Source organism: Anas acuta, chromosome 1 (genome assembly GCF_963932015.1).
Source record: "Anas acuta chromosome 1, bAnaAcu1.1, whole genome shotgun sequence".
NCBI classification, from domain to species: Eukaryota; Metazoa; Chordata; class Aves; order Anseriformes; family Anatidae; genus Anas; species Anas acuta.
In genome coordinates, this window is record NC_088979.1 from 143,381,761 (window position 1) to 143,405,375 (window position 23,615).

Sequence of the window (23,615 nt, forward strand, 5' to 3'; positions counted from 1 at the left end):
AATACTCTTCTTAAGCAGCTTCAGTGTTGTAACTGATCAGGGAACAGTTGTTGTAACTGAACAGGGAACTAATGTTGAACATTATGATCAGAGTGGTTGAGGTAGATCTGGAGATGATCTAGTCCACTGCACTGGACTTGTTCTGTCAGGTACCATGTTACAGCTATTGTAATTCAAATCCAAGTGGAGAACATTACTTACATTTTAGTACCTTTTACAGGCCACCTAGAGTGTGTCACATTGCAGAATGGGCACTTTATTAAAAGGAGTCATCCAAGTAATTTCTGAGAATTATGTGATAGCTTACATAGCCATACAATACTAGTTGTTCCACCGAAAGGTTAGCGAACACCCTTCAGGCATCTGTTTTAATAACACTTTGCAGTGGAACCCAACCTCTTAGGAAACATATTTTATTCATGGATTATCTCAAGTTTATGTTTTAAATATTTATGGGGTTTATAATTCCATGTGGTCCTTCCTGGCAAACATTTTTATGAGAAAGTGTATCCATATATTTATATAAAAATAATATGTTATTTCCTCTCCATAGAGTTGAATTGCCCTATTGAGTAAACTGCAGTGATTATACTGATTTTTGCTTCCTTTGTTCTGCTTTATTTCTTTGTTTACACTTCAATCTTTTTTTTTTTTTTTTTTTTTTTTAAGGTTTCCAGCACCACACAATTAGTAATACAGCATTTTGGTTGAGAGCAGGCTTGTAATACCCTTAAAACATGGCATTCTTTATCCCTTTTAACGTTTTTCAGGATACAGAATGGAACCAGGTTGTGCTATTCTTCAGAATACAAGAGTTCTTTCATACTTTCTTAAAAACAATCCAAAACAGGCATCCTTTTTTTTTTTTTTTTTTTTTTTTTTTTAAAGTTTGCAGACATACTAAAGCCAATATGTCTTCATTAACTTTTGTGCTGGGGAGGAAGATATCCAATAAATAGTAAATGGAAAAAAAGGAGTTACTCATAGACAGAAACTTAATTTTCCAGCTGTGATTTTCAACAACTGAAGAAATAAGACGGGCTTATGAGGGGACATAAAAATGGACATTGCAATAACAGCAAAATATACTGCAAGTGATTGTTTCAATCAGAAAAGGGAAATATATTTGAAATCAAGAGGATTTCAACTTCATAAGATTCAACAAGACTTTAATTTGTAATGAAGACAGAAATAAGATTGAGAAGATTTCCAAGTTGCTGAAATAAATGCTAGCAAAATGATGATAAAAGAAACCAAAATATTCAGTGTGATTATCTGAGGAGCAATCTCAAGAAATCTTTCATGTCAGACAGGGTGAACAGAAAAAAGGAGTCACAATTTATTTCTGTCTGTCTGTCTCTATTTTATGGCAACAAGAGAGAAAGGAGAAACATTGACAGAAGGGAGCATAGTTTATGGTTGGTGAGGAAAGGGCTGTGGAGGAATCGTTAAGTGAGGCAGGACGTGAATGTTGAGCAGTTGGGAGACAATGGGCTGGTGAAGCACCGTACTCAACTCACATGAGCCTTGGCACGTATGCAGCTGGCTGAGAGCCAATCAGGCTCAAGGACACAATGCCCTTGGGCGATCGGGAAATCCCTAAGGTGGGACAGGTAGCCAAAAGAAGGAGGACCAGACTGAAAAGCCCGGGAAGTGTCAGCCAGTTCTGAGCTTAGTTTCTGCAATATGTATGAGTTGATTATGTTCGAACTAGATAAAAAGACGACTGAGCTATCCATTAAAGTTGAAGTTCACTGTTCACTCATATTGAGCGTCTGGGTCTTCCTTCCGTCGACAACAAAGGGCCTGATACATTCTTAAGCTTCCTCATTCACACTTTCATTTATTGTGCCTTGAGAATGTATCCAAGATTTTGTGAGCATTCAGTGATAGACTGCAGGGGAAGATGCAGAGAGGAAAGGAAAGTTTTGAGAGAACAATAAAACAGAATGCCCCCCTGAAAAGAAAATACAGGGTGGATATTTTTGCTGAAGATATGTACATATCAATAAAGCTTCAGAGAAAAAGAATGAGGAAAATTGCCAAAGTTGCAGAGAAAATATCCCATTTGCCTTTGTCTCCTATTCATCACTATTCCTCTCACTTTCACATATATTGGAAAATACCCTCATATGATTCCATGCATCCATTATAGTATTTTCAGTTCTTCCCTGCTCCCCACCCCCACCTGCCCCTCCAAATTACTACTTTTAAAGCTGTTAAAAATAACCAAGTTATCCTTCTCAGTGTTTTCTGAAATCTTCTGCGCTTTCTATGGTTTTACTACTGATGAATGCTCCTTTAGACTAGGACTTTTTCTATTTTTATCTGGTAAAAAAATGAATGTAATACCATCAGTCAACATCTTAATCAATGAATTAAATGTGATGGTAAGTCCCTTATGACTGACCCTTACATGGATAAAAATTTTATATGTCAACTAACCTCATCTTTCAAAGAATGATATTTTATTTGGTCAACAGGAATTAGACAGAAAATTATATATTTTCCAAACTCTTATTGACATTGTTGACATGTGCAGTGAGATTCATAACTCAAGTAGAGAAATAGAATGCTAAAGTCCCAGAGGAAGAGATAAGTTAATTTTGACCTTTACTTCATATATATACTTTTTGCTCTTTCCCTCAGATATAATCTAAATACAAGATGAACTAGCAACTGAATATTTTTTTAAGAATTGTTCCAGCTGTGAAGCTTTACAGCCACATCATTAGGATTAACTTGTGATCTAAATGCTATCTTGCAGCTTAGCTATCTGCTACTAAATATTGGATGCTTCTCTGTGGAAACCATTTTATTACTTGCCTAAATATTTCATTCAGAACAGTCATGTGAACAGGTCGTCATAAGAGAACAATGAAGGAGCCTGGAAATATCCACTGGGGGGAAAAAAATAAAAAAAAATGAGGCTGTAGGTCATCAGACAACCAAGACTTTATAAACTTTTTGAATCTGTAACATTTAGAACAAAGTGGATCAGATGGAGAAAATAAGGGATGGAAGATACTTGTCTTCAATTTAGCTTTGTGAGACCAATGGACCTTATAGTGGTCAGCTTCTTTGGTGATGTGGACACTTCATGTTACAGTTTTTTAGAAGCACTGTCTGTAAAATAGCTGTCTGGAAGCAAAGCAATCAGTGCAGAGTACCACTTGAACCAGCTAGCAGACATCTTGACGGGCTAAATGGAGGGTTGCAGAAATCGCTGTCGCCAGTTGCAAAGCTAAAGCAATAGCATGGCATTACCCAGGGCAATGCATACCTCTCCAGAATGTTAACATCAGTGTTTTGATCTCTTTTGGGACATACTAAAGAAGCACCATCTGATTTTGTTGGTCTAGTCTGTTCAAGTTGTTGAAATCAGTGGGGAGAAGTTCCTTGTCCATCCATTGAGGTGTAACTGACTTAAGCATCAGGTACTTCGAAGTGGAGTTTTTGATTATCTAAGACAGTGTTTTTATAGATAAAATGCATTAGCCCTCTACAGGAGAGAATGAGGCAAAACATTGACCAGGAAGAAAAAGAAGTCCTCATTTACAAATATTTTCAAAGCCTAATTTATTTTCTCATTTCCCTTTCTTAATGACCTTTGCTGTATTTATATGTTTTTACTGTCTTGTTTGTAAACCTTTACTAATTTATTAAGCTTTCTTTTCCATAATCAGTTAAGGTCATTACTTGATTTAAGCTTATTTGCACACAGAATATAACGAAGTATTGAGAAGCTTGGTCCTAATTAACTGCCACTGGTTCCACTGAAATTTCTGCACGCGAAAACTCCTGGACTGTGAGCACTTGTTCCTCTCTTCTTCTTTATAAACAGAAGAACAGGAAATATCAGCTATCATTTTGGTTTATGAAGCTTAAACAATGGTTAGTTGAGTTATATCTTTGTTATATTGAGTTATATCTTTGCTGTCAACAAGTCCCGTGGAGCTGCATTTGGAGCTATACTTTTCTCTATCTTTTCTGTTTATTTTATTTTATTTTTTTTCCTGTGTTTTTTTTTTTTTTTTTTTTTTCCTATTTTTCATACAATCAAAAAATAGCTGACCAAATAATTGTTTCTCTGTCTTCCGAACTCCTGTACAGTTATTCGTACCAAGACAAATGTCCTTCTGCTACATGAAAAAGATGTTGACTGGTACAATGCTATGTAAGTTCAGGTGCAAACAAGTGAAATTCTGTCACATGTTGGCCTGAAAATTTGACCTGTGAATTAAAGATGGAAGAAAGGCAACTGCAGTAAATAAGCACAATGGTTTTGCAAAATTTATTGGAAGTAGTCATTATCTATTTAATTGGGTGTCATATGAATTGTACATATACAAATGTAATTGAGATGGTTAAATCATTCAAATGTTTTAAGTGTTGTACTTCCACAGACTACTTGCTATCTACATTTTGATTCTTTCTCTGCATCATCAACAACAATAATAATAGCAGCAGTAATAATAATCCAGCTGAGAATAATGCATTGATGTTGTTTGTGTCACTAATTGTGAGAACATAAAACAAATCCTACTTCTAGCATATCTGTCAGCAGTGCCTGTTTACTTCTGAAACTGTGAATACACTTTATATCTGTGAACAGTAGTTGCCTTGGAGAATATGTTTTACATAAACATCGGAAGAAAGTTGCTCTGTGGCATGAAAAGAGTCCTTATCCTTGTGTAGTGGAAAACAGTTGGGTCAGTAACAGGGAACGGTCTGGATTATATCATATGCATTATTTTTAGTCCATTCAAAAAACACTACTGGATAATTATGAGATACCACACTGTTACACTGTTATGTGTGCCTTTTTTTTTTTTTTTTTTTTTTTTTCAATTGAGACCTTATTCCACACAGAAATTGGGAAATGTAGGTTCTTAAAAATTCCTTGTAAACCACAGGTAGGAGGCAGTGTGGTTGTTCTGTGAAAACCTAACAGCTATTGACTACACGATTATTTCCTGTGTGTTTACCAATTACTAAGAATTAATTGCCAGCAGATTTCCTATTATTAAACAGATGCACTTTTAAACTGTATTAATTCAATCCCTTTATTCTTTGTGTTAGGAATAAGGAGTGTATAAAACATAAATCACTGTTAAATAACTATTATGAACATTTTCTGAACATCTCAGAGATGGTTGCAAGCATTGCAGTAGGCACTAGAGTAGAAGGTTATAGCTGCCCATTAATGTCAACTTTTATGGCCATTGATCAGTTCTCTGTTAGAATATCTGAACTATTTATTCACCATTTTATGTGTTTACATTCACAGTGTCATCTGAAGGAGAAATAGATAAATGCTTGTTGCTTGTTTAATTTTCCTTTCTAGATATGCTGGAGCAGTATTAGATATATAAGTCCACAACAGTCCTGAGACTGTTAAGGAGTTGTCACCCCAACTGGTAGTGGCTGGCTTTGAACAGAGTGGTCACATAAGGTATAACAAAACCTGTTCAACTGTCCCAAGCAAATGTGTCTGCAAAGAAACTCATCATGAACAGGTTGAAGCACAGTGTCCACTTATAATGCTGGCACAGATCTTTTATTCATTGACTTTGAAAGAGGATCTCTTTTCAATGAACTAGTATTTTGCTAGGGTCTAGCCTGAAGACAGGTATGAAAATCTTAAAGGAGTGTATTGGTTTTGGCTAAGATAGAGTTCCTGGAAATGGAACATCTGCTTGCTGGTGTGAAGTAGTGAATGAAGTTACTTTGCTTTTCTTGCCCACAAAACTTTTGCTTTACTTATTAAAATCTGTCTTTATCTCAACTCTTGAGTTTGCTCACTTTTGCCCTTTTGGTCCTCTTCCCCATCCCACTGAGCGGCAGTGAGGGAGTGGCTGCATGGGGCTTAGGTCCCTGTTGGTGTTAACACACAACAGTCAGCCAGCATTTTGAGCAAATGGATGAAAAGCTTCTTGGTAGTCCCTCCATTACCACTCCGTTAACTCTACTTTGGAAACCAACTTCATCAATTTACTCTATTGTGAATATGGCAGTAGGTATCCAGGAGGGAAATGGGTTGAGTCAGAGACACCAGATGGGAAAGGAGATCTTCAGGGCATTCAAAATAACACAGGAATGAGGATCTGATGTGCAACATAGAATTAAGCTATACATATTGGATGTTATCCATCTAAATTACATTTCATTACATTGATTCAATTGCAAGCCACCTCCGATTTCCAGCTGGATACAAATATTTTCAGTGTTGTTATTGTTTCACCATCAAAATTAAATTCCCTGTTTGAAACTTTTTCCCCCATCGATTTTTTTTTTTTTTTTGTTATGACAAATCAATGACAGGCTACATTACATTTTCATCTGCTAGATAAAACAGGTTTATTTCCAGGAGGCTCTTTATCTTTTGGATTAGGGCTCTTTCTGTTACAAATTACCCCTTCTAGCAAGCTGCAGTGTATAGTCTGTATTCATAGGACAAAACACTTTCTCCTTTTAGCAAAATCTAATTTAGGTTTTACCTGGCTGACAAGATGTATGATTCTCCCAGGGGTAAAATCTCCCTGGTCTGGATAGTTAGGTGCAGACAGTTGTAAGTTAGCTCAGTCCCTGCTCTGAATCTGTGGGATGCAAGCCAGATTGTGTGTGAAAGTTTTTCAGTCATGCAAAAGCTCAACTGTCCTCAAATTGCCAAGTCCTACCTCTCAGCTAGGTGTCCACAGCTGCCCTGTGGATGGGGTTCACCTCGCTGTGCAAATCTGAGAGAACTGCCAGAGGCTGTGCAGGAACGCTATTTCCCATAACCCAAGTGCAACAGATTTGACCATGCCATGAAGCACCCTTGCACATGTCACCTGTGAAGGTGGAGGGCTGGAGGGCTGGCAGACAGGAGGCAGATGATGGGGCTGGTGGGGCTGCGAGCCTCCTCTGTGGTGTGGCATAGGCATAGACACAACACAGGCAAAGACATAACCAGTAACAGACTAAAGAGGAGAATCTCTCACTAGTGTAGGCATAAATTAAAATCTGATCTATGGTGGAGAAGGGTTTCTTTCTGTCTGAACTGGTGTATCACAGAAAAGTCTGGGTTATAAAAATACTCAAGAGAAAATGAAAAATAGTCACTTTGCTATCTTCTCCTCATCTTTTCCTTGCTTAGACTGATATAGTTACTATACTATGCATGCACATAGGAGGGAAACACTGCTGGGCAGGAGAGAGTTAAAATGAGAGTAGTACTTTGAGTATTTTCTAAGAGCTTTTTGGTTTAAAGTTGAAACTTATGTTTGGGTCTGAAAGTACTTTGGGTTGGGATTCTCTCTGGAAATAATTTAACAACTCCTGATAAAGCAGTATTTCTAACTCTCAGTTTTACTTTCCATGCAAAGTAACCATATGGTGGAAAGTCATGGTAACCTCGGTCAAGGTAACCTCAGTATGTCTAATACCGGCCTTGGTCCACCTTCAGGTAAATGAAAAAAAAAAAAACACACACATATGGAACACTAATTGAATAGCCTGACTCCACCTCATGCAATAGTACTGATTTCTTGTGTTACATAGGGAAAAATCTATTGTCAAGTAAGGTACTGCTTATTTCTTTTAGCTGTTGCGTGTAAATGAATGTTGTATGTTAAAACACAAATATGTATGTGGATATGAGTAACAGAAAAAAATCTGTTAATTTAGGTTATATGACTAATACACATTTCCTAAATTAACAAACCAAAATTACTTTTTCTCTTTCAGGAATAAAACAGTCTGCAGGCTGAGTCACAGAGAAAAATACTGGATTCGGTGAGGTTGTTCCTCAAGTCAATCACACAGCTATGGCTAATGTATATTCTTTGTTTTAAAAATAGGATTATTTGCTCCAGTGGAAAAAGAAAATGCAAATGTATAAGCTAAAAATAAGTCATAAGATTTCTCTGTCATTCAGTAACAAAACTGTCAGTTCAGCTTTGTTTTCACCCTGTGTAAGACTTGGATTCTTCACAGTTTACTTTCTAGCTGCTCTAGCACACACTGCAAACTGGGTTCAGAAGGCCTGAACCAAGAGGCCTTGCAGAGGGGTAGTAGATAAAGCAAGATCACAGTAAACACAGAGACCTAGCTTCAATTTACCTGTAAGAGCACTGTAAAATATTTGTGTTTAAGCTGAATACTTCCTATCATGTATCCATTACTCAAAGAATTTTGCCAGATGATGTCTCCTGAATTATGCTACTCTAAAGTTGCAAACAAGTGTCTATCAAGATTAAAATAGGTGAAAAGACTTTTTAAAATCAGATTAATATGTAGATGTGAACTGTAGACATACCTACAATATCAGGAACTTGTGACGTGAATTACATATGGACAAATCTTCATGAACTTAGAAAGGCAGATTCTTCGAGGGTAGTGCTATTCAACTACGTTATCTATCAAGGAGCTTCTTCCAGAACCCTTTAAGCTGCATTCCTGCCACTGAAGTGCCTATTATGAAAAGACCTAAGGACATGTAACCCTGGGACTTACAGTTGTGAGGAAAATGGACAAGCTTGTCCACTAAATTATAAAAGGAGGGCCTTACATACACAGACGCAGGTATAGAAAGAGTTTGCTCAGTAAATTGAAGGGGTTGTTCCAGTAACAACTGGAAAAGAAGTTTAGCAAGTGGGCAGTATCCATTCTTCTCAGTCAAACAAAGCTAAAAAAAAAAAAAAATGTTATTGCTTGACAATATTTTCCAGGCTGCTTATGTTTAATTGCCTGTGACCAATCTATCCAGGCTTTTCCATGTGGCTACTAGTATGATTGCTGCATGGGAATGCATCCCTTTCATCCCTCATGTGCTTTAAATTGCTGGGTTCTAAAGGAAGGTCCATCCTGCCCTGTCTGCTCTTGGACAGCACTTATGGCACAGACCAACTGCTGACCAACTGTTAGGAAACTGGAACCGAAAGAAGTAATTGCCCCATACCCTCCTGAGCATATTTCTGTCGCTCCACTCCATGAAGCTCGAGTACATCCTTCCTCATCAGAAAAAATGTAGCTTCTCAGGAGTCCAGAATTGCCAGGTGGGAGGAACAAGACGGAAACAAATGCAGTTATGAACTGCTGTGAACAGCCAACACAATGTCACTTGTTATTTTAGTTTAAATGCCAGTCCATAACTATCATTATAAAAGAAGCACACTTACTGATTACGTAGTCCCTTCTTCCTTCCCAAACTCTCTCACTTGTCTTCCTCCTGACTCACTCTGCTTGTGGGAAGAGCATGGGAGGCACCTGCATGGATTTCCTTCCTACCTGAAGGGCTCAGGGCAGTTATTCCTCAGTTTCACCTGACCAAAATGGTTGAGACAGACAAATGGATGGTTTGTGTTTGAAGGTCCTTTATCACATAACTTCTGGGTAAGCGTCAGTAGATGATCCCAAACTCCTGCTAGGTGGCATGCTTACCACAACCAGTGATCCTTCACAAGCCATCTTCTTCCTTGTAAGAGTTCATTTATCATCCAAAGGTTGATGGCGGAGCCACCTCAGCTTAACACCACCCTATCACCTTACAATCTATGTTGGCATTCCTAGGAACATTTGCATTATAGTTTCAAAATACCATATAGTTTCAAAATATTTTGGAAGCAAATCTCCCAATTGTCTCCACCAACTGTGCTCTGGTTTTCATTATGGAGAAGTCTCAAAACACACAAATCTGATTCCTTTTGGATGAAATTAAACTGAATGATGCCTTCAGAAGAAAACTTAATGCACCTCAGCTGATATAGGGCATTCAGTCCTATATACTTCTCTCTAAAACTATTCTGAAGCATCTCCTTGGAAAAACTCATGGAGAATTTATTTTCAGTACCATGCTTTTGATTCTACAAACCTGCTCCTATTGGTCTGTATTATTTGGTAACAGGTATAGCCTTTGCAATCATAGACTAACTGCTAGACAACAGTGAAAGAGAAGGGCAATGTACTCAAATAAATGAGTAAATAAATTGTCTGCTTGAAAAAGATATATTGGAAGATATATTAGAATCATAAATGTTTAAGAGCATTTGCATATCATGCCTTTCAGTAAGACGTAAGGTGTTAATTGTCTTTGTGAATTTGGGCTGAAGCATTCATAACTTTACTCAGCTGCTGTATAGGAAGATTCTCCAAACCATCATACTAACAAAAAGTAGTAGTTGAATCTCGTACTCTGTTCTGGTGAATACTGTGGTGCCCTCTGGACCAACTCAGTGGTAGCTCTTTTGTATTCTGTTTATATTTTGTATTCCATTTATACAGGATTCCTTATGTCCTCCATGAGACCAATGTAAATTGCTGGCTGCAAGGGAATGTATGCAAACTAAAACTGTCAGAGATTGCTAATAACTACCCATATGTTTGCAGTTAATTCTTATGGGACTCCTAATGGGGAAAAAAAATGCAGCACAGAGAATTATTAGTTCTGCGTCTACTTCTTTGTCTTGCTACTTGGAAAGCTTTCTTACAAAACTCCTTCACAGAAGTTTCTAATGTGCACCTTATCTATACAAGGCTGATATGTACATGAACAGCCTGTAACTCACAAAAGGACAGACCGGTAAGAACAGGAGGGTCTTTGCGTGTTTGCTTCATCTATTACCTCTCTTATAACAAAATGTTTGCTTCCTGTAAAAAATAATGAGATTTGTATAGCCTTCCAAACAGCATATGTTTTCTGGTAAAATGAAGAAGACAGAATTGGTACTCATGGTTTACAGAGGCTTAATATTATATCTGGAATTGTTGATTCTAATAAAGAGACAATTTAGCAGTGACCTCCTGAGGATGGTAATGAGGTGCCTTAATTTAGACTGATTACTGCTAATTCCATGTAACTTTACATGGGGAGTTTTTGTAATGCAACTCTTGAAATAAAATGCATAATGCACAAACTCCTTGATTCCTCAGTAGAAAAAGAAAAGCAAGAAATGTTACATAAGGGGACATTATTGTAGCTTGGCTTTTGTGGCTTTCTCATGTTTTGTCAAGAATTACTCACAGAAAATAAGAAGAAAAAAAGCCTATCCTACAACAATAGCTGCTTTATCTGGATAAAGTCACATTCTTTTTCCTTGAATGAGTTCCAGTGTCTTGCGCTCTAATCCAAATCACTGATTAACAATGCTCTGGCTCTTTGTTTGTTGCTTTTTGGCAGACATTGTGGCTTTCATACTTTGCTCCTTAATTACTTGTCATTTCACCCCCTGATTGGTTTTCAAGTCTCTCTCAGCACAGCTTCCACAAAAGATTCACTTACAGAGCATCTTGTAAAGTATTATTTATTTATTAGTTGCTAGACAATGTGGCCCCTCTGCAATGCCTTTAGCTTTTATCATAAATAAAGCTGGATGCAGAGCTGTAGAGAATATTTCCTGTACTGTGTGAATTTATTTTAAGCAGAGTTCTTATATTGCTTGGCACTACGTTCTCCAACTTTGGCCCATTTTGAGAACTCTTGTCTCTCCAGTAATGTGAATGGTAGCCTTCCTTCTGAGGAACAAAGAGGCCCTTGAGAAATAAACAATCAAAATAATAGTCCCATATCAGCTATTGTGTTAGAATCCTTATCATGCTCAAGTGTAGGTGATATGAAAGGTAGGCTTAGTTTGTGAAAATCTGACTAAGGCTCACAGAAGATAGGCCTTTGTGGCCTAGGCACTACCCTTACTGTTAGTCTCCTCAGTATCTTGGTGATGTGTTTACTACAAAAGGAGATGCTTGGGAGTAACAGGGGATGCTGTCTACTTTCTCAGAAGATAGCCCTTGGCAAAAACAATACCTGTCCTCATCTTTTTGATCCCATTTGCAACAGCAGGAACAGAAAACCCTTCCCTTTTGTCTTCTGGCATTTTGGCCTTACCTGCACCTATTCTTGTCCTCCTACACTAGGAGCATAATCTTGCCCTGGTCCTTTCTTTCTCCTACTCCTTCTGCCCAAGAAAGAGAGCAGAGGGAAATTAGGAGGTGCCTCACAAATAACACGTCCCTCTGGTGTTCATGGTAGGTCATCAGGGTGTGAGTACAGTATGTTAAAGGCTAGAGGCCTGTACCACAACAGAGCTGGGAAGAGAAGTCCTGTGGCAGAGAGAGAAAGACCCTTTTCCTAATGCTTTATCCTAAGGAATCTGCTTGTTTCCCTCCACCTCTCTTTCTCCTCTTCAACTAACCCAGCACTTCCTTTGTTGTTGGGAAAGAGGTGTAGTGAATACTGAATGTATTGCAATGGTGGCAGTTACAGATGGTAAGAAAATCAGGACCATAAGAGAGTAAAATAGAAAAAAATGTTTTCTGTGGTTATCTTTAAAATTACTGTGTTAGACAAAGAAATGTAAGCATAAAAGGAGACAGAATGTAATAAAAATAACTCAATCTGTAAGAAAATTTGGTCAATAAAAGAAGGAAACAAATATGGTATAATTGGAGGATGATGCACCTTCATCAAATCTCTGCAATGGATAAAAGCAATTAGTTCAGTTGGAACTACAGCACAGATAAGAGCATGAGAGCATGATATACATTATCATATTGCATATCTCCAAGTGAAGCATATGGCCCCACTTTAGGGGAATAATAAAGAATTCCTTCTCAAGCACACTCACTCTTTTCTTTGTAAATGCTCTGAGAATATCTCACAGACCTGAAGAATGTTTAGAGTGTTTTTGAAACAAATGAAAAAAAAATCTAAGCAGTGAATATAATAATAAAATTATTAAAAATAATAATATGGATAACAAAGCAAGAGTAATAAAATAGTAAAATGATGACAGTAATTAATATGAATTGCCAGTTCCTTGTCTTGTCTCAGTAAAGTAGGGAAATGTTGAACATACTGCTTACCATGAACCAATCTGATAATCTTAAACTTAGCATATCCTTCATGTGATTTTCTCAAAACAATTTTCATTGAACAAGAAGAACTAGCTCTGAGTTAAATTGTGTTCAAAAGACTGACTTGAAGAGTGTAAGGATTTTGCTAATGTCTAAATAAATAATTCAGAACAGTTGGTACAAAAGTGGCTATGGGCCTTTCACTTATTTGTTGGTGTTTCTTCTGAGGAAAAACAAAATGGTGAAGAAAAATGTTCTTTAATGTTGAGAGAGTGAATCATGATACTGTAATAAATTTCATGCATCATTATTTCTAAAACTCCACATCCAAATAAACATGCCCTTACATTTAGGAATTGAATTGAGTAGTTTCCACTAACTACAGCACTGGAAATTTTGATACAAGAACTACATAGTGTGCTTCTAATTCAAAATACTGTTGCATGATAATGCAATAACAAAATACAATTTCATGAAGTGTGTTATTCTTCTGGCATCACTGAAGAGCAGGATTTCTTGTGAGGATGTGTATTTCAATGGCATCTCTGAACACAAGCAAGCAACAGAAACAGAGATACAGACTAAGCTTTTGGCTCAGTTCTTGAGTAAGACAAATAATGGTAGAACTATTAAGATAAACATAAGAGACTACTCTAAGGGCTGCAGATGATCTCGTTATATTGCTGAGAAACTTATGGAACTTTTTGACAACACATTCCTCCCATGCTAGCTACCCACCAGTATTAAATCCTTTCTATCACAGCTGGAGCTGTCATGAGGTAGTACCTACCAACTGAATTGTGTTTATCAGAAATGTTGTATTTATTCATCATGCAATTCTTTCACTGCAAAGTAAGTTTATTTTTTAATGAATTGAACAGCTGTATTTCCTTAGTACACTAAAAAATAAATAACTAAAAGAAATGAAAAATAGCTATACATAAAGCGAAGCAGATTGTGTAACAGAGGTAGAAATGTGCAAATTTGGAGGTGAGCAGCAGATGAGGTTTGTTATGAGGAAAGTTAGTAGTTTTTGTTACCTTCCAACAGTGCTTGAGTTCCCTTCATCAATAAGGTATCTAATAACTGTCACTAAGAGCCAGGAGCAGTCATGTCACTAGGCTAAAGGTAGGCCAACCTAATCTCCCTCTGATTGATCAAACACACAAATTCATCATTTTCTCGTCATGGTGCTGTCTAACAGCATGCCAAAGTGTATGGAGAAGCAGAATTGGCTGCACTTTAGAAGTCCATAAGGACTGTATTGAGAGGAAATGTCACCTATTTTTCTTCTGTTCTTCTCTTGTCAAAACTGTAGTACTTCTGTCTTTTAAGGGACTAGAGAATTATTGCAGGCTCAGTGTCTAAGCTTAGCTTTCCATAGTGACTGTCAAAGACATTTCCCAAACTTTCCCTATTTGCAGCCACAAAGCTATCAGGTGGTGTGTGATGCAAGGTGTGTGTTTAGACGATTTAGCACTGCTGATTCACCGTATACGTGAGAGAGGCAGAACAACAAGTATTCGGTTTGGTCCTTGCTGTAGTTTAGCTCTGGTAGGCAGCTGAGCACCATGCAGCCACTCACTCACTAACTCTCCCCAGGTGGACTGGGGGAGAGAATAGGAAACGTAAAAGTGCAATAACTAACTCTGGGGCTGAGTTAAAGACAGTTTACTGGTTAGCGATTGGAAAGGGGCTACCCAGGGAGTTGGTGGAGTCACTGGTCCTGGGCGTGTTTATAAGGAAAGTGGTGCATAGGGAAATGGTTTATTGGGTAATACTGGTGGTTTGTGGACAGTTGAACCAGATGACCTTGGAGGTCTTTTTAAACATTAATGATTCTATAATTCTATGATTCTAGGTAAAGCAAAAGCCCTGACTCTGTGTAAGCACTGCACCACTGAAAACATCTGTGTGTTATCACCAGTATTTTCCAAAAATCCAAACCACAGTATTGTGAGAACCTCTATGAAGACTCTATCTTATTCAAAACTATGACTGTCTTGAAACTCAACTTCTCTATGAACTGGCCCTATATGTCCTATGGATCCCTTGCCTTTGCTTTCAAGTCAGTTATTGCTCTCACCAGTGCAGAAGGACAGACACCTATCTGACAGACACCTATCTGAACTGGCAGTGGGATGTGGGTCTGCTGTTGGACTGAAATGAAACTGGATACCCAGTATACCATCATAAAGACAAGGAGCAGCAATTAAAGTAGACAACAGGCATATAAGGTCTAATTGGGAAGCACTGGGAAGTACTTCGCCTTTGTTACTGGTAGGCTAATATGTGCATTTAAACACAACATTGACCCATTATAATATATAAAAACAGTCTTCCATTTATATAACTGTACATTGGAAATGGCCTGTAGCATTCCACGTAGAGGTACAGGTATTATTATTATATTCTTTCCTCTGCATCCCTGAATGGTATTGGTAGGGACTGTATCAAAAAGGGGGAGGAAATTTCATATACTTGAAATTTTACAACTGCATGTCCAAGGTCATATAGAGTCCTGATGCCACTGAATTTATCTCCTTTCATTTCTTTTAAGCAGGTGTTTTATAGCTGTTGAAAAGAACTTGCTGCATAAAATACATGTAAAAGATCTTTCCTGCCTTACTGTTTCTGTATAAAAAGGAAAGAGATGACTAACATCATACAAGAAAGGGATAATGGTAAATTGATAGGTAAGAACACTTACAAGAAACTCTTATTTGAACTTGATTCATCACAGTCTTTTTGTGTAGCATTTATGCATCTGATCTTAAGAGATGCTTCTTCATTGTGTGAAATGGGGAAAGGAAAAAGAAAAGTCCTTCAAAATTAAAGTTATAAGCCAAAGGAGTAGTGAAAGGAAAACATGTGAATAAAATAAACACAGTACAAAAATGAGCAGGACTGAAATATCTTCAAAACTTTCATATTGGTTTGATGGGTAAATCACTCACTGACTCTACATACATAAAGCTATCATCATTTCCTGAATTCATCATTTCCTCACCATCTTTCTGCTTTGTTACCTTAAAATAATGCAAATACATGTATGAAAAGCAGAGAATGGCATGTGCACATAATAAAAACAACAATAAACAAAAACAACAACCAAACAACCAAACAAAAAAAAAGCAAACACCAAAAAAATAGAAACCTTTCTAGCTTTCATTATTTCCCATTAATTACCCCTTCATAATTTTCCTTATGCTGACTTTGCTGACTTTGGTAGTAAAATATTATTTACAATTTTTGTGGCTAAGTACCTTGCCATCAAGGATCTTTTGCCATAAATAGCTCTGATATAACCTATCTATATCCAACCCTTCTGTTTACCAGGATTTATCCTATCTGTACTTCTTTATTTCTTAGCTATACTACCAGAAATGTTGCTGGTTTTGTAATTGATTCTACCAATTTCTAAAAAATAAATAAAAAACAAAACAAACAAACAAAAAACCAGCTGCATGTGTAGCTTTCTTTACCTTTCTCTATTTTTCTCTTTAGTTCTTTTTTCTCTAATACACCACAAATCTCCAGTAAGACAGGGTTGGAATTCGTATTTACAATACAGTTCCTTCTTAGTGCCTTAGAGGAAATGAAAGTCTTACCCTCTAAGAGCACTCTCCTGAGAAACACAGCTGTGCTGCATATCTTGTGGTGTTTATAGAATACAGAATAATATCTAGAAAAAAGACTCTTCTGTCCTCCGTAGGTAAGTATACATGTCTAAGTGCTCCAGTACACCATCAAGATGATTGCTGCAAAATGGCATCATCCCATTGAGTGTTCACAGTTATCAAAGGTCAACTGTCTTTAATAAATTGCTCAATCTCCATGGGCAACTTTCTCATGGGGAAAGTTGATAGTTTCATTCGGTTAAAGGTTTCTATTGCATTCAGTTCTGTGAAAAGTGAATGGATATCAGCATTTCTTGGAAAGAAATTTTACCCGCCACCATTTGTAAAGGGAAAATAATGCTTCCACATAATTCAGAATTAAAATTGTATTTTGTTTCAATGGGAGATTAAGCTTTCTCTTTGGGCTGACATATCATCAAAAAATCTTGGATTTTATGTTATCAAAATAGAGTTATGATTAATCTAATTGTGTTTGGACTCATTGAAATAAAATTCTTACAATGAAGAAAACCACCCAAAAACATCAGCAAAAACAAATCTGATGGTTGAAGAGGTACAAAACACATTTCTGAGTAGAGGGCATGTTAATTCTAGTGGAGGGTGTCCCTGCCCATGGCAGGGGGGTTGCAATTAGATGATCTTTAAGGTGCCTTCCAACCCAGCATTCTATGATTTATGATACTTGGCTGGGCTTAGTAAAAAATCTCCAAACAATATCTGATATTCTTTTCTATTCCTTTCAGGCTGAACAATGAAGAGACATTGCTCTATTGGTGCAAAACTAAGAAGATATTTGGAAATTTGCTGGTTGTGTCCATGCTGACTTATAAGGGAATCTTTTGATATAAATTCCATAATGAAAGACAAAGTTACGTACTAATTCAACCTTAAGAATGGATTTTGCACAAAGGAAACCTTTTGTGGATTGTGACAGCAGTGCTCAAGGCACAGCATATGGGAAAAGACAACCCAGATGATCTCAAATAGTTTACCAGGACCAGTAGGGAAAGGTTGGATGCCTGTCTCTTTACTAATTAACTTCCTGCATTGCTAATACCTCTTTGTGTATGTCTTCAGCATTCTGGCACATCAAGCCAATCAGAGAGAATGAATATTCTTGTTTCCTATGTCTACATCACAGAACTGCTAGCCATCTGTAATGGTTTCTGATTAATTTTTAAAGAAGTGCCTAGAAACGCAAAGTAAGCCTTAAGAATGGAGGTGATTTATTGACTAGTGATTCAAATAGCATTTTCCCTACCTGGGACATTCTACTTACTGTTGTGCTGGTCAGTCATGAAAAAAAAAAAGAAAAAAAAAAGAAAAGAAAAGGAGAATCTCTGGAGCCTCTGGAGGCTGCCTAAAATAGGTCTGCATAAGTGCAATGTCAAATTGTCACAATGAGTAAAGCAAATAACTTTTTTCTTTTTTCTTTTTCTTTTTCTTTTTCTTTTTCTTTTTCTTTTTCTTTTTCTTTTTCTTTTTCTTTTTCTTTTTCTTTTTCTTTTTCTTTTTCTTTTTCTTTTTCTTTTTCTTTTTCTTTTTCTTTTTTTTTTTTTCCTTTTTTTTTAGGAACTATTAATGTAAATCCAACCACTAATCAGGACAGAGTTGACTATTCTCTAAATAGTAAGAAAAAATATCATTTACTTATTACAGTCATCATAAAAAATATTTAAATTAGATAAATTCTGTGAATGTTTTAAAACCGTGGAAAGATTCCATCCTTTTTAGTTGACTTCTACAGATCTACTCATAAAGTCCAGATACAATACCTCAGAGTTTCAAATATTCCATGTTTGCATTAATTTCTGCTAGTACGCCAGTTGCTTGAGAACACTGGAATACAGTAACAGAAGAGAGGCTGAATTGATAATTTGTTGCAGATAGAGGCAATGAGATGTTAATTACAGGACAGGAAAAACAGTCTCCTTTATGTTATTGCTTTTGCCTGGGTGTCCCAGTGAGATAAGATATTGTTCTAAATTCAGATTAGTCAAAGCAGAGCTAGATTTACATAGCATATCAGTGACTTAATGGGAGAGAAATGAGCTGATCCAGATAAAAAGCATGACAACCCTAATCTGTTTACACACTGGAACAGATGGCAGTTACATTTAGCTTCACCTGCAAAACCTCCAGCCAGATTCTTTCCCTGCTCCCTGGGTATTGCTCCTCTTTGTTCATTCGACCTCGTCAATGTGTATAAATAAATGAGAGGAGGGTGTCAAGAGGATGGAGCCAGTCTCTTTTCAGTTGTGGCCAGAGAGAGGATGAGAGGCAACAGACACAAACTGAAGCACAGGAAGTTCCGTCTGAACATGAGAGGACACTACTTTACTGTGAGGATGTCAGAGCCCTGGGACAGGTTGCCCAGAGAGGCTGTGGAGTCTCCTTCTCTGGAGATATTCAAAACCTACCTGGATGTCATCCTGTTCAATGTGCTCCAGGTGATCCTGCTCAGCAGGGGCATTGGACTAGATGATCTTCAGAGGTCCCTTCCAACCTCAACCATTCTGTGATTTGCTGGGCTGTGCCTGCCTTAACACTGCCGCAAACACATGAAAGGCCTCTGCTTTCCTTGTCCATTGGGGCCATTCAGAGAAATTATAGTAATTCAGAAATTTGTTAATTCCCCTGTTGTAATAGAAATAAGTCATATCCTGTTACATTTGAAGGGCACTTCTGATTTTGGCGACAATAAGTGTACAATTGTCAGTTTATGTCATATGAGTGCAATAAGCAAAGTGTTAGGTTAAGCCATTCAGATAAAGTAATTGTGAGGTTCTTCTGCTATAAGCCTTGCAGTAAGACATTTCTGGAAGGTACATATATGAAAAGCTGTGTAAAATAAAGGTGACATATAGAGGGTTAAAACCTGACCTATTTCAAACACCATTATTCCCAAAGCAAGTTTCAACCTCTTTGCTGATGGATGGCCAAATGAATCAGTCTCTGACCATTACTTTATGTTTATCACAGGGGAATTTAGCATCAAAGCATTTAGTGCCCTCATGAGTAACACCTCTGTAATGGCATTTCATCTCAATTATGCTTCAGAAGTCATAAATATTCCAACCTACTAATACTTTCTTGTATTAAAAAGAATGATCCAAATGTGAGCGGTAACCCACCCACTGCTGATGGAAGCGGTTACTTATTTGTCTGTAAATATCTTTATGTCTGATCTCATTTTTTTATCATACAATACAGCCTGAAATGTCTTTCTTAACTAAATGCACCATCCAGTATCAACCTCATGTGTGCCATCATCAGCCTAAACAAATAAGACATTATGTTGATATATTTGAAGTCTCAGAGAAAAATGTCCAGATCAAACCATCCGATACCTCTTGCAGTTAATTCACTCACCAATAAACACCAACAGTGAACAGCACTGATGGCTGCTGCATGCAATATTGCCAAAGTACTATAGAAATAAGACAGCAAGTTGTCCTGGTTTTGGCTAGGATAGAGTTAATTTTCCTCCTAGTAGCTGGTATGGTACTGTGTTTTGGATTTAGGATGAGAGTAACGTTGATAACATGCTGATGTTTTAATTGTTGCAGAGCAGTGGTTACACTAAGCCGAGGACTTTTCAGCTTCTCAAACCGCCCTACTAGTGAGCAAGTGCACAAGGAACTGGGGGTCAGAACCAGGATAGCTGACCCAAACTGGCCAAAGGGGTGTTTCATACTGTATGATGTCACCATGAGCAATAAATATATGAGGTGGCTGGCTGGGGGAGGCCAGGGGGAGGTGTGGCAGACCACTGCTCAGGGACAGGCTGGGCATCAGTCACCAAGTGGTGAGTATTTGCATTGCGTATCACTTGCTTTATACAGTTATTATTATTACTATTATTATTATTAATCTTTATTTTTTGCCCTATTAAACTGTCTTCATTTAAATCCATAAGCTTTTTATTATTATCATTTTTTTTCCAATTCTTTTCCACATCCCACTGGAGAGGGTGAGCGGAGAGGGTGAGTGAATGTTTGTGTGGTGCTTAGATGTTTGCCATGTTAAACCACAATAAAAGTGCTTGGTGTACATGAGAACTCCTGTAGTGGGTTTATGTGGCAAGGTTTTAGTAGCAGGGGGCTATAGGGGTGGCTTCTGTGAGAAGAATCCAGAAGCTGCCCCATGTTAGATAAGGGCTTCTGACAAGAGCTGAGCCAATAAATGATGTTGTGCCCCTGTGAGGGCATATTTAAGAAAGGGGAAAAAAATAAACACTGCTACTCAGCAGCTGGGAGTGTGTGAGGAGTGCAAAACAACATTGCAGGCGCCAGTGTTATTGAAGAAGGAGGGGGAGAGGTGCTCCATGTGCCAGAGCAGAAATCCCCTGCAGCCTGTGGTGAAGCAGGCTGTCCCCCTGTAGCCCATGGAGATGACCATGGTGGAGCAGGTGGGCCTTCACTGATGGAGGCTGCGGCCTGTGGAGGACACTCACTGGAGCAGATTCTGGGCTGGACCTGTGGCATGTGGAGAGGAGACCAAGCAGGAGCAGGTGACCTGGCAGGAACTGTTGCCCGTGGGGAACCCGTGCTGGAGCAGTTTTCTGGACACCATGGTACGGACCCATATATGGAGCAGTTCTTGAAGAGCTGCAGCCTGTGGGCAGCCCCCGCAGGATCAGTTCAGGAAGGATGCCATGGGAGGGACTCCACATGGAGCAGGGGAAGAGAGTGACTGAGAAGGAGTGGCAGAGACAAAGTGCTGACCACAACCCCCATTCCCTCCTTCCCCTGCACAGTTCAGGGGGAGGAAGTGGAAGAGGACAGATGGGGGGAAGGTGTTTTTTTTTTTTTTATTCTCCTCTGTTTCTCACTTCTCTAACTTGTTAGTAATAGACAATAAATCTTACTATCTTCATACTCTGAGTCTGTTTTGCTCATCATGATAATTGCTGAGTGATCTTCCCATCCTTATCTCAACCCCTGAGCCTTTTGCATCATATTTTCTCCCCCTTTCCCTTTGAGGAGGGGGAGTGAGAGAGCAGCTGAGTTGGAGTTTGGCCGCCCATCTAAGTAAAACCACCACAACTCCTTGAACCATCAGGAAGTGGGTCTGTTGAGAGGCAAAAGTTCCCATGGATATGGGCTTCATTTAGGAACTCTGAGACTGAACATAGTTTGTGTCTCAAAAAACACAAGCCTCCTAATTTAGTCTTTTGATTTTAAACTCTCTATTCCTGTGTTCTGTAAAATTGTGTTAAGCAATTGTATACCTTGAAAACTTTAAGCTGATTAATTTGTATTTGGATAAGTGGATTCCCCACTTATTCTGTCTGAAACACTATCTTTTCAGTTCTGTATACCCTTGGGTATACATGGCTTCTACTGTCCTTGTTCTCTTGTGAAGATATATTCCAAATGCTATGTGATCCTCCTGACAATCCAGTCAGTCTGTGGGCCTGCATCTTTAGCCTGTGCTTCTAAAATTACCTCACGATATGTTCGTCTTAAGTGCCATAGCTTTGTGTGTACCTTTCTGTAATTAGATGGCCTCTTTGCCAATTAGAGACATCAAAACATGTGTTCAGGATGTTCTAGGTCATTAAAATGACTAATGGCAGAAAACAAACTGTACCTTTCCTAAACTAAATCTTCCTTTTATTAATCCATTTTGAAAGCAAATGAAAAGATATTTTTTTCTCATGCGTTTATGCTTAATCTATTCAAACAATAGATTTTAGAAACTTTATCATAAGGTATTATTTTTTCCTCTTTGTTTTCTATTTCTTTTTTATTTTTTTCCCCTTATCAATTATCTGAGCAGTTTTATTCAAAACTCTTCACCATAAGTATATTTCTACCTTATTAATCATAAAATAATGGTGGAAATTATGAATGATTAGGGTTATACTTTTATAACTAGACAAGTCAGGTCCTGATTCATTGCCCAACAGACTCTTCAACTGACTCAATCAAATGTTGAATCAAGTCCTTAACATCCATTTCCTGAGCACATCTGTACACAGAAGTAATGACATGCAATGTGGATGAGATATAGAAAGCCACAGCGATGTCTCTCTGGTGTTTTAGTGTTCACAGGTAACAACACACAGATGCCTAATCCCAATGGTGATCTGCTATCAGATCTGATCAAAAAGATTTATTTTTTCCTCATGCATGTACAAAACCTCTCCAGGCCTCCATCGTTCTTGCTGTTATCTATTCACCAAACTGTAAGACAAGATGGTAGTTGTAACATCAAGGGTGTCTTGCAGATGATAGATAGATGATAGTCAGATGATAGTCAGCTACTGTGAATCCTCAGGCAAGAAAATAAATAAAAAATACAGTTGAAGAGAACATTACTACTGTGGTCTATGGTGGCTATGAAATCTTATTCCAGACAATAGGAGAGCTGTCTTCTGGAAGACTCCCTCCAGAGTCTACTGGACTTCCATCTGAAGACTTAATTTTGGTCACAATAGTGCAAAAGATATATCTTTCAGCTTTGCAAATGTACATTTCCTGTTGTACTGGGGAAAATGATATATCTCAAAACAACTTATCTTGAAGTAAAGCTGCAGAAATTGAAAGGTAAAGAACAGTCAATAAACCAGTGAGAGAGAGTATTTTAGGTACTAAGAAGAAGGGGAAACTACTCAAAAAAGAGACCCAAGATAAATTCTACTTTAAGTATCAAAATATTGACACAGACTTAGTAAATCAACTGCAAACAAATCTATTAGGTCCAGAACAGAATGCTATTAGCAAATATGATGTCAAAGGGAAGAAAATGGTAAAAGAGATATTTTGTTTCCTTGAGTTGAAAATACGTGTCAGAGAAAATGGAAAACTTGACAGAAATGTGAAGCTACTGGCAATCTTCCATAAGTGTAGACACACATTGAGACCTATGGCAGAATTTGGAGCAACTTACATAACCAAAACTTTGAAGGGTTTCTAAAAGAGCTAATGGAAAGATGAGTTCAAAATGAGAAAAATGAAAAAGGCAGACAAAGATGAAGAGGACTCACAGATGGTATGTGAAGCTGCAGATACTAATTTTATAGAAAAGTGGGGAGAAGATGGAAGAAAGTAGGGAAAGAAAAATATATATTTATTTTTACATAGAAGTTAACAATCAGCTAGAGCAGGTGTATCATATGGATAAGAAGGCAGATGT